Below are 16,445 nucleotides of genomic sequence, written 5' to 3'. Positions count from 1 at the left end.
GAAAATTCAGATGAATGGATGAAAAAGAGGCATTTACAATACATGAAATAGAGGTCTGGGCAGAAGCCCAGAGAAGATGGAGCAAAAATTTGGTTTTAAGATTTTAAGATTTGGATATGGACTAAACTGACAGGAAGGAGAGTAACAGGAAGAAAAGAAAGTGCTGCAAAAGAGTATTTGGAATAAATGTGTTAATATGAACATTGAATGAGAAACTTGCATAAATATATTTGGGGGCCATAGTTGGGTGTTCAGTGACTTGAATAGCAACCATTCTTAGTGCCCAAGAACTTCTCAAGTGAACAAAGTCAATTTTGATGGTCTCACTTTCCTGCTTTTCTTCTTCCCTTAACCAGTGGTGTCTGGGAACGTACTCAAAAAATGCACCATAAGGTAAAATTTTTCATCAAGGATAGGTGGGTTACTCTTTCAAAATAAATGTACATGTTATCAGTGGTAAGGCCTTAATCTCATTTTCTTATTATTGAATTCCAGGCATACATGTTTATATAGGAGAGAGCATTCCCAAAATGAATTTGTCCTAAGTACCCCGTCATGCATCTGACTGCCTTTGGGGGCAGACCTGAGCTCCCTCTCAAGTAGGTTCATTTCCATGATGCTAAGAACTCTAAGTAACAGACATTAACCCTGATTGGAATGCCCATGTTATGTAGTGGAAAAGGACTTGTCAAAAGAGATATTTTTTTTAAAAAAGTGTTATCTCCTGGGAGATTTTTCTATCTTAGCTGTGAATAGATTATTTTGAAAGGGCAAAAGGAGCTATTTGCATAGACTGACAAACTGATATTCTTAATTAATCAAGAGGTTTAAAGGCAAGTCCTCAGAACTGTTCTGAGGTTTACAGACCTGTGTACATTTTTCAGAATTTATATATTTTAGTTCTAATTTCTATTCTACCTCTTATCTAATGGGAAGAATCTTAAATCGTCTGGGTCTCCCATTGGCACCTTGGCAAGTTTATATTTATCTATAGCTCCTGAAAGCTATAGAACGTGTTTGATTTGATTTTTTGAAAGCACCCAGATGCCTCATTATAGCATGGATCCCCTTTTCAACATTAGGCATTGAAGCCTATAATGCTTTCTTTAACTCTCCCTCCTGTGGATTAAAAAATAAAAATATGTTGTTTCTCTTTGATACCTTTCATAACACCTGAGTCTGAGTTTCAACAATTTAGTTCTAGCACAAATAACAAGGCTGTGGTCTGTTTTATTTTCCAACATGGAAAATAAAGCAACTGTGGGAAGAATGTGATATATGAGTATATTATATTCCCAGAAGGAAAAGGGAATATTCAGTTTATGGAAAAAGGACAGATTATTCCTTGTATTCTTGGGAAGCATGTCAAGTGGATGAGGAAATAGCAATCAGTGGAAAAAACTAATGAGAGATAAATCTTAGTTCAATATAAAGGCTAACTGTCTCAAATAATTGTTGCAGTTGTTATAGATGGTACAGAATTCCTCAGAAAGTTCCCCATCACTGGAACATCTGAATTATTGCAAACTGGATTGAAACACCACATGGGGCTAATAAAAGATGTTCAAAGTACAAATTTTGTTGTTAGTGTTTTTTTCATAATTTTTCTTCAAGCATTTTATTTTTCTTCTCCATTTAGTGTTTCTTGTGGCCCCAAACCTTTTGTTCTCCTTGTCATCATAATGTAATTTAGGAGCTAACACTCAAAATAAAGTACCAGTGACTTAATGTTACCTTTCTCAGAAATGTTTGCAGTTCTAAAGAATATAGTAGGTAGCCCTGGCTGGGGTAGCTCAGTAGACTGAGCGCAGGCTGTGAACCAAAGTGTCGCAGGTTCGATTCCCAGTCAGGGTACATGCCTAGGTTGCAGGCCATGACCCCCAGCAACTGCACATTGATGTTTCTCTCTCTCTCTATCTCCCTCCCTTCCCTCTCTAAAAATAAATAAATAAAATCTTAAAAAAAAAGAATATAGTAGGAAGAGGAGAATGTTTAACTAAATAAAATGAATGCTAACAGTGAAAATTAGAAAATAACATGAATAAAGTGAGATGAAAGATTCATACAAAAGGTCCTTTCTTTGTCCCTCAACAGAACACATAATTGTGATTGCTTCTTTGTACAAATATAAAACAAAACCTTACAACATTTGAGTTTTTAATAATCTGAAATAATTTTGCTCCTGTGAAATATACTAAACCATTAATTTAATATCAAATCAGTCATTTCTAGTTTATAATATTAAAAATAGATAACATGAAATTGTCAGAAAAATAGTCAACAAGTGTGAGTGAAGTATGCTAGGCTAGAAAAAGTTATGAACTAGAAGCTAAAGCCATCTAGTTCTGGCTTTCACTTCAATAGTCTGGGTCCATTCTACAAACCACCTAACTTTTCTGGTACATGTTATCTAACTTTTATAATGAGAGAGTTGAAATGAAAAAATCAATAAGACCTCCTTTAGCCCCAAATCACATGTTCTAAGAATGCCAAGGCCAGCAGTTAATTAAGAACATTTAGCCTGTTGCGGCCACTAACAGGACTATTCTGCATTGTGGGAAATATACTCAGAATCAGGCTTCATACTTTAATATTTATGTAAGTGAAATCTGCTTCTAAGGCCTGAATCACAAAAAGAAGGACAGAGATAACTTCCACTTGAATCCTCACAAATAGAGGTCTCGGCCTTCAGAACTACCCCACAGCTAACTGGCCCAGCCAGCCAGTGGTCACCAGCCTCTGGAGCGAAGGCTATGTTATGGTATTGGTGCTCAGAGTCCTGCCTCTGCTCACACAGACACGCGTCATCATTTGGTTCCTACCTTGACAGCCTATCTTTTATTTGCCTTCATTTAAATCTTTTAAAACAAGATTGACAACCCACTGACTTTGTTGACGTATCCTAACTATTTATATAGATTTTAATCCCAAACTTATGAAAGAATTACATGCTTCATGAAACAAAACAAATTATAAGCAGCCACTAAAAGAATATTGCTGATCCAATATGCTAATCACAGTGAGCTGAGATGATTATAGATTTCTCCTTCTCCTCCCCACAGATTTATCATGCCATGGTAAGGAAAAATATTAGCATGATGCACAAACTTGTATTCAGTCAGAATATAGTATCAACAGATAGTACATAGGTGTGGCTGTGTTCCAATAAAACTTTATTTACAAAAACAAGCAGTGGGCCATATTTGATATTTGGGCTGTAGTTTATTCATTCTTGTATTAGAGTGTACTTTATTAGTTGTATATTATATTTTGGTAAAGTTAGAGCAGAACAGTATTTGAGTTACAGAACCAGATGTATAAAAATGATTGATTTTTCAAAGCCAGTTTCCATAACACTGTAATTAGCAAGTCCTTTGCTTGCAAACCACTCCTGTCTCAAGAAATTAAGTGATGCCTAAAGCAAATTTATCAAATCATGATGGAACCTAAAAAAAAAATTTTAAAAAGGAGTCTGTGAATTTAAAAGGAAACATTACCAACATAATCAAAAGTTCTGCACAACCTAGTATTTGGCATTTCTATTTTTATAATGGGAGTGGAAAGCAACATTTATGTAATTATCCAACACTACATCCAAGAATGTTGTCTATTATAATGTAAGGTCACCTTAGCCTCTATTTCTCCAAGGCACAGCATACAATGTTCAAGAATGTACGTATATGCTTGGTGCCCCAGAAAGCAAATATGGTTACATTCTAATAATACAGATTTCAAAGCATAGGGAACCCTTGTGACCTGTAAGTCTATAAGAATGCAGTGGTGGTGTTCTAAACCAAAGATAGACTGAGTCCAAGGTGGAAGAGATAAACAAGCATGGTGGGAGGCTACACTGAACAGTACGGAGCTTACAGAAGGAGAGGACAGAGGGTAGAGTTCTATTGCTAAGTAATTTATATATTGAAGATACAATGTTGTTACCTTTTCATTTTTAAGCAGATAAACATTCTCCAGGTGACATATTTCTGGTGTTAAGAAAAAAACAGATATTTTGGGTTTTCTATCCGGCCCTCTTCTCAGGGTCTCAGCATTTTTTTCTCCTTTCAGTGAAGATATTTTCTCAAGGTTTGACTCACAAAGACTTGGGGAGGAAGACTGTTAGTTTTCAAATGACAGTAAAACTTTTCATATTGATAAGACTGAAATAACTGATGACCTAACCAGCAGTGTTTGCTACTTAGTATTGTCTTGAAGGCTCTCTTTGGGATTAAAAAATATCTGCTGGTGAGTGGTTTGACACTCTTTTTTCTCCTTTACAACCTTTGCTAATAGAAGAGCAGTTCAGTGCTGATGGCCATGTGCAGGATAAATAGTGTGCCAGTCCAGTTTCTGCAAAGGCCTTGGTCATTCTATTTCATTATTTAAAGCTTCACTCACTAAAGTGCTATCGAAATTAATTCAAGGTAAGAGATATACAGTAGATTGTTTGGTTACAGCTGCATAAAGACACCTTTTTTATTCCATTCTATGAATGCTGGCTGAGTGGACAAACATTTGAGTAAATCACTTAACCCTTTTGTATGGGTTTTGTATGTTAGTTTTTTTTCTGTGAAATAAATATTAATTACATTGCCTACCTATGACTTCAAAGTAATAGATATAGCTTTTAAATCCTTTGAAAAGTACAAGTAACACACATATACACACATACAAGGGGAGATCCCCCAAAATGAAATCTATTTATAAAAAGTTGTGTATTTATCCTTACATGTTTAAACCTCAGTCACCTTCAAAGTACTTTCCATTTGATGCAACACACCTATTGAGATTTTGTTTTCCACTGCTCAAAACAGTTTTTGAACTCTTTCAATTTTGATGCCTTTTAGGGCTTCTGCTGTTTTTTGTTTCACCTCTTCTACATCAGCAAATCTCTCCCTTTGAGGACTTTCTTCATACAAACAAACAAACCAACAATGTCACACAGGGTGAAATTAGGTGAATAGCAAGGTTGGAGCATAGGGTCATGCCATTTTTGGTCAAAAGCTGCTGAACACTCAGCAAGGTGTGTGCAGGTGTGCTAAAGAATCACCCATCATGAAATGGGCAAACGTGTGCATTGAATGAGTCCTCAATAAAAATTCACTGAAGGCAAACACAACCTCTCACAACAACACAAGCTGGTACACTGATTCAGATGGATTCCTAGAACACTCCCCTAGAAGGGAAGAGCCTGTATTACAAGGGGCCTGCCCTCTAAAAGATAGTTCTGATTTTTGGGTGGTTCCCTTATATGTTTATATGTATGTATGTATGTATGTATGTATGTGTACCTATATACTATATATATGTATTAAAAACAACATAATAAAGAATAAAATAAAAACAGTACAATAAAATATGACAAAATTAAAATTACATTTTCTATTTTTCTCAGCTATATTCTCTAAGAAAGTGGAGATTGACACAAGCATGTGAGTTAATCCAGGAAGAAGAGGGAAAAACCAGTATAAAAGGATATTTTCAGATCAGTTACCACAAAGATTAATGTCTCCTCAGTCCTGCTGGGGCCTTCTGAGAGCTGTGTCAAAGTTGCCCCAGAATGCTTTATCTGTGGGCTGGAAGAAGAAAACATTCATCCATTGGCTGCTTCCTCCCATTGTCTTAGGCTTCCCCACTGAGTGACTGCCTTCTAGCATGGGGAGGTTGTACATGCCATGAGTGATCAGCATTACTTTGGGTTTCCACACTGAGCATCAGAGAGTCCCCAGAGAGGAAGAGCCTGCTGCTGAGATGAGGAACTAGCTGCCCAGATCCACCTACATGAAGCCAGCTGGTGCAGAAGTGACTGAGCAAACCTGGGCTGAGGCAGCATGTGTTATGGCCCAAGAAGAACTGAATATACTACTTAATTTAATACAGGTAGTATTAAATGCTCTTGTTGTGCTTTTGGAATTAAGTAAATCGATAAAGAAATTTGATTCCTTCCAAAGCCATACCATAGTATTTTCTTCTGTCTTGATAAAAATTCTATTCAAAATATTGAATGAAGATTCTTAAGTTTTGGTACAAATGGCTAAAGAAAGAAATATGCCCTACAGTAAACTTTAAGAGAAATATTAAGAAACAAAGGCAATATTCTTAGAAATTAGATAATTTTTGCAAAAGCCCTTGACCAAATATAAAATCATCATTATATTAAAACAATGAAATATGTAAAAATTTAAAAATCAAAATAAAATGACTTTTTTGATGACCAAGGTGGACACTAAAACAAAGTATGGCAAATGTATCACAGTTTTAAAAATATAATAGCACCCATACCTCTACGGGTGACATAATCATCTGTTATAGTAGATGATTAGGCTACCGAAAATGAATTAAATGAATACTAAAAGGAATTACGTTTTAAATGACAGAAATAAATTTCTGTCTGTGAGAGTGGGACTGTGGGACTTGTTACTAGGGAAGTTTGCACAGCCTTGTTTATCTGGTGATACTGAAGCACTCCTGAATCATGAGAGGATGGATTACAACAATTCTGCTGATCTCCTGTTATTTCTCTTATCTGTATTCCCTGCTTCTTATTCATCCTTGTAGGGAACTGTGCCTTGTGAGCTAATGTGAATTGGTTTCTTTTTAATTTTACTTTATTAAATTTATTGGGGTGACATTGGTTAATGGGGTCCAGAAGTTTCAAGTGCACATTTCTATGATACATGATGTGTACATTGGGTTGCATGCCCACCTCCAAAGTCAGATCATCGTCTGTCACCATATATTTGTCCCCCTTTACCCTTTATTATCCCCTGACCTCTTTCCCTCTGGTAATCACCATACTGGTTTCTAAATACAGTCTACCCATGGGAGACTCACAGGAGACTGGAAGGCAGGGGGAAGAGTATCAAATTTCTTCCCCACTGCACTTCCTCCCATCATTCTTTCCAGGTGATTCCAGTCTTGGGTTCTGACTCTCACTGCTTCCCTCCAACCCTAGGAAGGACACTGGCTTCCTTCCATTGCTAATTCCTAGGTCACCTCATCTTCTCCTGGCTGGTTTTTAGTTCTCCCAACACCTTTGTAAGCTAATTCCCTTTGTTAAGTCCTCTCTGTTGTTCTGCTTGGCACACATGGGTTCCATATTCTTACTAGACTCTGGCTGCCCAAGTACTCCCTGCCTTGCAGTGATACACTTACAGTTTGTATCACATTCTTCTTCGTAATTATTGCTTATTTAGTTGGTATATTTCAGGTGAGTTTCAGTATAAAGTTGTGGGAAACTACATGCTCCTAGGTATTACAGTGGAGTGTGTATCAGTGGAGATGTATATTGTTAAAGAAATGATCAGGTGATTCTAACATCTTTTACCTGTCACATGTCCTTATTTTTATGGGTGACATTCTTTGAATTTGATATTTTATGTCCCAAGATATTTCATTCTACACTTATAATGCCTCCTGCCTATATGAGCATCCTCAACTTTTGACAAGCAATCACATTTCCAGTTTTTTCCCCCAAGAAGAAAATAAACATAAGCAAGAAGCATACATAAAGAAGTGTGGTGCATCTCTGTGATAGGAAGGTATGAATTACCTATTACTATTTTCAGATGGTTACCACTGAGGTGAGAAAACCTACCTGCTGACTGAGTGAAGAATCAATACAGTCCATCTGACAGGATGAGAGGAGATACGGAGCGTGTAAAATCTTGACAGTGAATTATAGTGCTGAAAGAAGAGCCCAGGGTTTGGCTCAGGTGTAGGTGCAGGGGGTGAAATCTGACCCGAGCTAGCACTTCATTTACTGTTCAAAGAGGATGTCTACTCCCTAGAGAGTGAGGCAATGTTTCTACAGACCCAAAACATCTTGGGGGAAAAACGTGGCAGGAATCTGAGAATCAAATAGATACATTAACACACAAAGTCTTGCAGAAAAATAATGAGCAAGATGGAAAATGACATTTCTTTTTCTTACCAAATAGAAGTTAGAGGAGGCAAAGACCCTAAGATTCCAGAGCTTTCCTGTCTGTATTTGATTCCACATTGTACCACATCTTATTTGTGTGACCTTGGGCAACTTCTCTGGAACTCAGTTTTCACATCTTTAAAACATAATAATAATAATGATAATGATAATGATAATAGTTTCTTTCAGCTTAATATTTTGAAAAAATTGAATGCAATAGTCTGTGTAAATTAGCATATAGTGTATATATTTAATTGGGGGCATTATTTTTAGCATTAAGATATATTTTCATAATCTCCCTGAATACAACAGAGGAGAAATTTGGGGATATTAGAAGGAACGCATTGCTTTTTTTTTTTTTTTTTTTTTTACTAGATGTTCTGCTTTCTTGATTAGGATGGTACACTTGCTTAAGCAGTTCTCTCATCCTGAGAATTATATCAGGGTCACTTTTCCAACAAATGGTATCTTTATGCTGGCCGATAAATTTGCTAAACTTTCAGAGAGATTCAATCTGTTTTTTGTTGTGAACATTGGTTTATTCCCCAGTTTCCACTTCTCATTCTTCTGGAAATTGTCCTAAATTTAGAGATAAGTGGGAAATCTACTTCTTCCACATTTTCACATCATGGGGTGTGGGTGATTTTCCAGAGTTTGTGGGACACACACTTATACCAATTAATGCATCATATTCCTCTGAACACAGTGATTGAGATAGTATAACTTTACTTATCTATTCTCCTATTGGTGGACATTTAGGTTGCTTCCAAGTTTTCATAATGGATCCTGGCATCCCTTTTCCCATAAACTAGTTTTGAGAAATTATGTAAGCTAAGTCTTCAGTCTTAGTTTTCATTTTCTTACCTATCAAACGAAAATTTGCACTAAATGGTCTCCCAGTTTCTATTCTATGCTAAAATTCTGTGTTCCGTATTCTCTGAGTAGAGATATAGCTCATTAAATAGCCAATCCCTGTCACTGTGCATCTTTTGGGCTGTCTCATCTTCTTGGCCTCTGCGCATAACCTGAGACCAGGGTGCTCAGAGAGGTGCTATGCAGATCACAGCCTGACTCCCCAGACTCCAATGAGCTCTTTGTGTGGTCCATTTCTTCTAGCTGTGTGTCTTCCCGTTGTCCTGATGTGCCACTGTAGCAACATCTGTGCTGCCTGCTGCAGATGTCGCCTTAGGGAAATCTTCACCACGACAGGAAGACAGGCATACAGGCATTCCTTTGCAGAGCTCTTTGGCTGTGTGGGAAGCAAACGTGTTCTTCCAGATGGATTAGCAGAGCATTTTAGAGTTGATTCCATGTTGGCTATTCTCCAGCACATTTTTGTAAAGAAGCTGTGAGAGAGCAAGTTCAGGAAAATTTGACCCCCTGAACCTACCTATGCTATACTAGATTGTGCTATACTATACTACACTGTACTATACTGCATTTACTATACTATACTATATTAATAATACTATAGTATACTATACTATAGTATACTATACTATATATTTGTTCTGGGGTATATGTTCATATGTTCTTTCTCTTCTACAAGCCATACATGTCAGCAAGGCCTTCTGACCTGATATTAAAACCTGCTTGAGAAAGAAGGCAAATAACTCAAAAAGAAAAAAGAAAAGAAAACACACCAAAATCTGCTTTGTCAGTTAAAATCTCTCTATAATTAAAGTATGTATTTTAGTATATTTACCACAGCTGGCAAAAACTTGGTGCAAGGATTTTTTTAAATAAAACAGTTCAGTTTTTTAAACCATAAAAGCTGAGTAATTTCACTTTAATAACATGGACATATTGACTGGAGTAGAAAGTGATCATAAATAAATACCACAAAGTCCCCAGTCAATTATTACTATTAGTTATTAAAACTAACATAAACAGTGAGTTTAATACTACAGTTATTAAAATAACAGGGAGTAGAAGCCACATCTTCTGGAGTATCAAGGCTCTGGGTCCCTTCCATAATAAATGGTCATGGTTAAGCTCAAATGTGGGCTTAGACACAAGAGGGCAGGATGTGTTTCTAGTCCTGTGTTATATGGCACTTCTAGGTGTCTGGTCCTCTTCCCTTGTCTGTTATATAGAACGACTGTGGTATGAGGAAGGAGGTGAGGTTAGCATGCACTTAGCTTACAGCATATAGATAATGGCAGTGCAGAAATAGTTCCTTAACCTTTGGTTCTATTGATGATAGCCATCAAATGCTGTAAGGCATTGAAGTATCAAATGATCCTAAAGTTCTAGAACTGAGAAGTTTTCTGGCTTGATGCATCAAATCAAGAGTAAAAATAGAGCTACAATTAAATATGCAGGTAACATCACATTCACATTAGGTGATAATTAATAATAGGAATAATCAGTACAAATTTTATCAGATTATTCAGAAGTTTTCTTTACAAATGTGTTTTTTTAAGTGAATTTAAAATCACAGTGTAAGAATAGACCCTTTTTTTAAAAAAAAAAAGCTATATGTTGAATTAAGACTAGAAATTGATTAATGGTACCTATCTTGGTTTTAGGTATATATGCTTCATGCTGGGACCTGGTAATTTAAATCTCTTAACCAAGGTATCTAACTAATAGTATATCAGGATTAATTGTATTTTTCCCTTCCTTTTTTCTTCCTCCCTCCCTCCCTCCCTCCCTCCCTCCTTTCCTTCCTTCCTTCCTTCCTTCCTTCCTTCTTTCCTTTCTGTGGAAATCATTCATCTTCTCTGTGAACCTGTAATGTCAAACCTTTAGAATTATAATAATTTTGTCACCATGCATGTAAAAGCAGTTCTAATCAGATTAACTCCTGATGGTTACTACGTACTTGGAGATCTTATTGGGGAGAAGACTGTCATTAAGTAGCAACAAATATAAAATATTAATAAGTGAACCTTTGAGCAATAACTACAGTTAAGAAAATAAAGAGAATGCTAACTATCATGTACTATATAAGTGTTTCAAAAATATCATGTCATTTGTACAAACCTCCCAGGTGAACATAATTTGATCCACATTTCAGATGTGGAATGTATGAGGAGCATTACTGCCTGCACCCTGTGTTTCCGTGTTGAGAGACCCCCGGGCATTTCTTTATGTCCTCACAACCTCACTCCAAGGAAAGTAACATATTTTATTTTTAAGGTCAGGAGAAAGAATTGGACATGTCTGTTTTAGATTCTTACTCCAAACCCTCTTTTGGGATCAGGCTGCCTCCAGAAAGGCTGTGTGCTCATTAGCACTTTTACCTTGGTGTTGATTTTCACTGAGGGGCCTCTCCCCAAGGTCTAGACTTGCAGCTATCTAGTTTTACCTGTGGCCGGGCAAGTTTGTCCAACCCAGTGATGGCAGGTTGTGGGAGGTGGCAGGATCGTAATCACCATTTGCTCACACCTAAACGATGTCCTGCAAACCACTTTTTTAGTAAGATAAGGGTGTTTGTATGTGCATCTGTATGATATCTATATCTTGTCTTTGGATGGAAAATGAGAGATGAGATTTATTGACATTCCCCAAATTCTAAAAATTGGAGCCTCAGAAGGTTTTTCCAGTCATATAACAGTGATGGAACAGCTATAATATTAAAGGCCATAACATGTTTTGTAGAAAGTTCTAGGGAAAGAAGAATTGATGGGGGCCAAGCTACAATGGTCATTGAATGGTGTCCAACAAAGTCCCAAGGTTTAATGGCAGTGTCTCCGTGTGTCCTGGGAATAAGGAAACAGTTTGAGGGAGAGGTCAGGGAAATGAGTGCTTTTTTATCTGCTATTTATACTGAATATAAAGCTTTTTCATTACATATATTTATTTTTAGTACAAGGGACTTTCCATTTAAAAAACTACTTCACTAGAATGATTAATGAAAATTGATGGAATAAGGGGAGACTTGTAGCCCTTAAGTGATCCTTATTTTTCAGGATTTATATTTTGTATGTATTATTAACAGTTGTTTAATAGCTCCTAAGGAAGCAAGCCCTGGCAACAACTCATGTAGACAATATTTCCACCTTAAAGAAGTATCAATTTAGAGAAAATACAAATCCCAATTCTCTTACATATTTAAGCATTTTTAAAAAATTCAGCAAGAAGTGTTTATAAAAACAATACATACAGAAGGATCAAAAGCATAATATTACTGTACCACAGGACCTCTGGCCTCTCTAGTTTTCTTACTTTAATTTTTTATTATTATTTAGTTTTAAATTTATGTTCCAGCTTTCTAATAAGTGATAACTGAAGGTATGTCGTAGACATTTTCTGTATTACCTTTTCACTGTAAATATGTGAACACCTGTTAAATGATATTCCCTGACACAGTGTTATAGACCAAAATCCCTTCATTCAAAAGAGTCTTCCTCTCCTCTCTGTGTCAGTGCCCCAGAACTTCATCCCACATCCTCCTCGCATCTGCCCACACTTGTAGTCATCCACCTCAAGGAAAGTTCAGTGCTTGGGGCAGTCTGGGACTGGAAGGGCTGAAACTAAAGGCCTGCCAAGAGAGCCAGGAATGCTAAGTTCTCTTTCCTCACATCTCATTTCTAAAGGTGAGGTGATATATCTGGGCCCTTTGTGATCACCAGCACTCTAAGATAACTTCTAGACATCCATGTGCAAAAAAGGCCACTAAGTTCTTGGAACTGATCTGGCATTTTGTAAGTGTCAATTCTTACAGCAAAATAAAGCTGTAGGGTACTGAAGAAATGAAGAATCAAGATAAACGTAGACAGGGAAAGGTGGCCTCAGATCCACACCCATGCAGTGGAAATGATGCATGGCAGCCCGGCCCCAGCAGCGCTGCCTCCTGACTCACACTTCTTTCTGGCAAGTGTTCTACCAAGAAGAGAGAAGGAAAAAAAATCTGTTAGTTACACACCAAGCCACAGATGTGATCATCTATATTTAGAATAAGAGAGATGTGTTCAGTATTCTTTCAACTCTATCTCAGTTCTGGGTCTCAGTATTTCTATCCCTGTCACTGCACCGGCTACAGAAACACAAATGCAAGGCCGGATCATGAATATTGCTCCCAACACTTGGCCGATGTGTTTGTTGAAAGGAATGCAAGAAGACAGTGATATTGAGAGAGCTGAGTATTTAATGAGAAAGGCACACCTTGATTGCCCTTTGTCTTCTTTATCCCTTCCATTGCCCCCTGTTCAAAAACTGTAACCTATGCTTGAACTTCATTCTTTCTAAGAAAAAGAAAAGGTGAAGGACACGGCAGCAGGCCAGGAAAACAGGAATTAGAAAGGTGGCAATCTGCTATGATTTTAGAAGGCAACAAGTACCCCCTTGCTCTACTTCGCATTTCGTTTTGTAGTTTAAGTTCTTTGAGAATTGGAATCAAAACGAATATATAATTCATAATTAAAATATCAATAAAAGTGCAAAAAAGAAGGTAAAAGACTCTCCTCTACTAATGTGAAATAATATGATATGAGTTAATTTAAGAGAAGTGGATTATATTTAGGTATCTTTAGTTTAATTGCGTGAATAAAGTTAGAAAATAAAGTTATTAATAGAGCACAGATACAGCTATGAAGGCTGAGAGAATCTTACAGACCAGATGCAGAAGGGGTCCAAGGTGAAATATACAGACTTTAAAAAGGGATTAAAGTGATGACTGAAATGATTTTAACCTCAATAAAATGAAATATATCTTAGGGAAGTATAACTTACTAAGAAGCAATAATAAAACCTAGTAAGTGCTTATGGAAAAAGTTTTTTTAAGTATTTAAGAATTTTCTACAGTATAGGGCACAGGTGTAGAATTTTTTATAGGTATAGTGACTGTTTATTTAACAAGTACTAGTTAAATTTAGGCACAGCTCTAAAGAACTTTCAAGGAAAGGTAATTCTCATGTTTTAGAAAGTATATAAATTGTTTCAGAGAACCTCACTTTTTTCCTGTTATAAATGTTTTTCTCCTCCAAGTGGTATTGGCCACACCTTACGTGCTTCTCAGCACAGGCATACACTCAATCAAGTTTCACTCCTACTAGATGAAGGTGTGGTAGGGTATTTACAAAACCCCAATAGCTTGTCTATCCCAATTTGCATTCCCCTTTGTGACATGACTGTCCTACTCCTTGAATTTATGCTGTTCTGTGATTTTCCTTGTCTGACAGAAGTGAGGTGACATGACTTCCTTGCTGGGACTTCAGGTGTCTTTGCAGCTACTGCACTCCCCTTCCCACTGCTGCCACCATGTGAAGAATCCCATCCTGGCCTACTGGAGACATGTGTCCCAGCTAAGAGCCCTATCAACCACCAGACCTGTGAGCCAGACCAACCCAGACCATGAAGCCTAGAAAGTAAACCATAATATGACTGCAGCCACGTGATTAAGCCCAGCCACCATAATATGGGACTGTTATATCTGGGGCCTGAGTAAATTACTATTCTGTGGAATCTTGAGCAAATGAATTGTTTTAAGTTACTGAATTGTGGAATGATTTATTACAGAGTGAAAGATATGTGTGAAAGAAATTGAATCCAGAAATGTCATGTTGCCTTAACAAACATATAAATGTGTGTGTGGCATTGACCTTGGGATTAGGTGGCAGGAAGATGTGGAAGGACAGTAGGGAGGCTGCTTGAAGAAGCTAAAAGAAGGGCAATCTAAGAATACATTTTTAGGGCATTAAGAACTTCAATTAATTACTTTTAATAGTTACTTTCCACATGGCAAAAAAAAACTTTCAAAATTTCAGGAACTGCTTTTTTTTTCTAGGTATAAAGGAAAAAAAGGAAATCCCATTGCATATTTCTGCTTACATTTCAGAAGCCTACTGGAACAAGTAAGGAAGGAAGAATGGAAGATGAGAGGAGGGAAGGGGAAGGGATAGGAGGAAGAAAGCCCTCAACAAATTTAAAACATCACATGAACTAAGCCTTGGATATTTTAGTATCAAATGATCTTTACATTTCATTAACAAGTGGTTCCATCCATTACATGCAATTATAGCAATGCAGTTAAAGCATGTTGATTCAGCTGTACTATCCACAGGCTATGTTAATGTCTTTCCAAATCCAATTGGCATATCCAGTTTCTAAATGGCTTTTTTTATGAATTGGACAAACAAATATTATTTAAGGTGCTTTGACTATTCCTACTAATTTCATACCACGTTAAGGACATCGTGTTTTGCTTAGGAAACCAAAATGTGATGAAATTTACCAAATTGCTTTTTAGGGGAATATAATTCTTTTAGCTTGGCCTATCCAGAAATGTAACTTGTTCTAAACTTCTCCTTTACTGAAGGAAGGGGAAAGTCTACAGATAAAATAAATAGTATACATGAGTCCACAGGACAAGTATATTTAATAATATTATCTTCAAAATAATTATTCAAAAACCAATACTTATAAAATGAAAAAATATGTTTATAGTGTAGAAGAAAAACATAATTAGTCACTTGTGACTTCAGATTAACTTTTAAATTATTTTCTTAAACTGTGTCAGCATACCAGAAAGTATAGTAACAATATCTATAAAATGTCAGTATTAATAATAATGCTAATATATTTTTCTAATAATGACAGCTACCATTTATCAAGAATTTAATATGTCCTAGTAATTGTACTGACTTTTTATGTATACTTAGGTTATAGTAATAATATACTGACCCTCAGAGATGATGTCAGTCCAGAAAAACTCCAGCCATTATTAATATAATGAGAATGGTTTGTGTAACATTGATGTAACCTGGCAGCCAAGGAGAGTGAACTGGAGTGCACCTGTGTGAATGATGAGGACTTCACTATACTAATCAGCAAGGCAGTAGATGCTGTTGAGTGAACATGTATACTGTGTGGCTGTTGCATTCACATTGAGTGAGTAGGGCAACAAATCTGCATCAAATTTTGCATTAAGTTTGGACATTCCTCTGCAAAAACTATTTGAATGATTCAGAATGCTGCAGCCATGGGCAACTGGTGATTGGCAGCTTCATCACACAATGTGCCTACTTATGCATCACATCCTCTGTAGAGTTTCTTTGTGAAACATCAAATCACCCAGGTGACTCAGTTCCCCTATAGCCCAGATTTGGTGCCCTGCAACTTCTGGCTTTTCCCAAAACTAAAATCACCTTTGAAAGGGAAGAGATTTCAGACCATCAGTGAAATTCAGGAAAATATGACAGGGTAGCTGATGGAGATTGGGAGAACTGTGTGAGGTCCTGAGGTCCCTACTTGGAAGGGGACTGAGGCAGCATTGTCTTACATTCAATGTTTCTTGTATCTTGTATCTTTTTCAACAAATGCTTCTGTTTTTTTTTTTCATATTACGTGGCTGGATACTTCCCCATGTGACACATGGAAGCAATCAGGTGTGTAATTATTAAAACTGAATAAAGTGTTTTTACACTCTCATCCCCCTTGATTGTCTCAACAATACTATGTAACAGGCAAAACAAAAAGTTTTGAAAAATAATTTATACTAAGAATCAGTAATATTAAATAATGATCTGAGATTCAGATTCAAGAATATTTCCTGAACATGTATAGTATGCCAAATATC

Source organism: Phyllostomus discolor, chromosome 6 (assembly GCF_004126475.2).
Source record: "Phyllostomus discolor isolate MPI-MPIP mPhyDis1 chromosome 6, mPhyDis1.pri.v3, whole genome shotgun sequence".
NCBI classification, from domain to species: domain Eukaryota; kingdom Metazoa; phylum Chordata; class Mammalia; order Chiroptera; family Phyllostomidae; genus Phyllostomus; species Phyllostomus discolor.
This window is presented reverse-complemented; position numbering follows the sequence as displayed.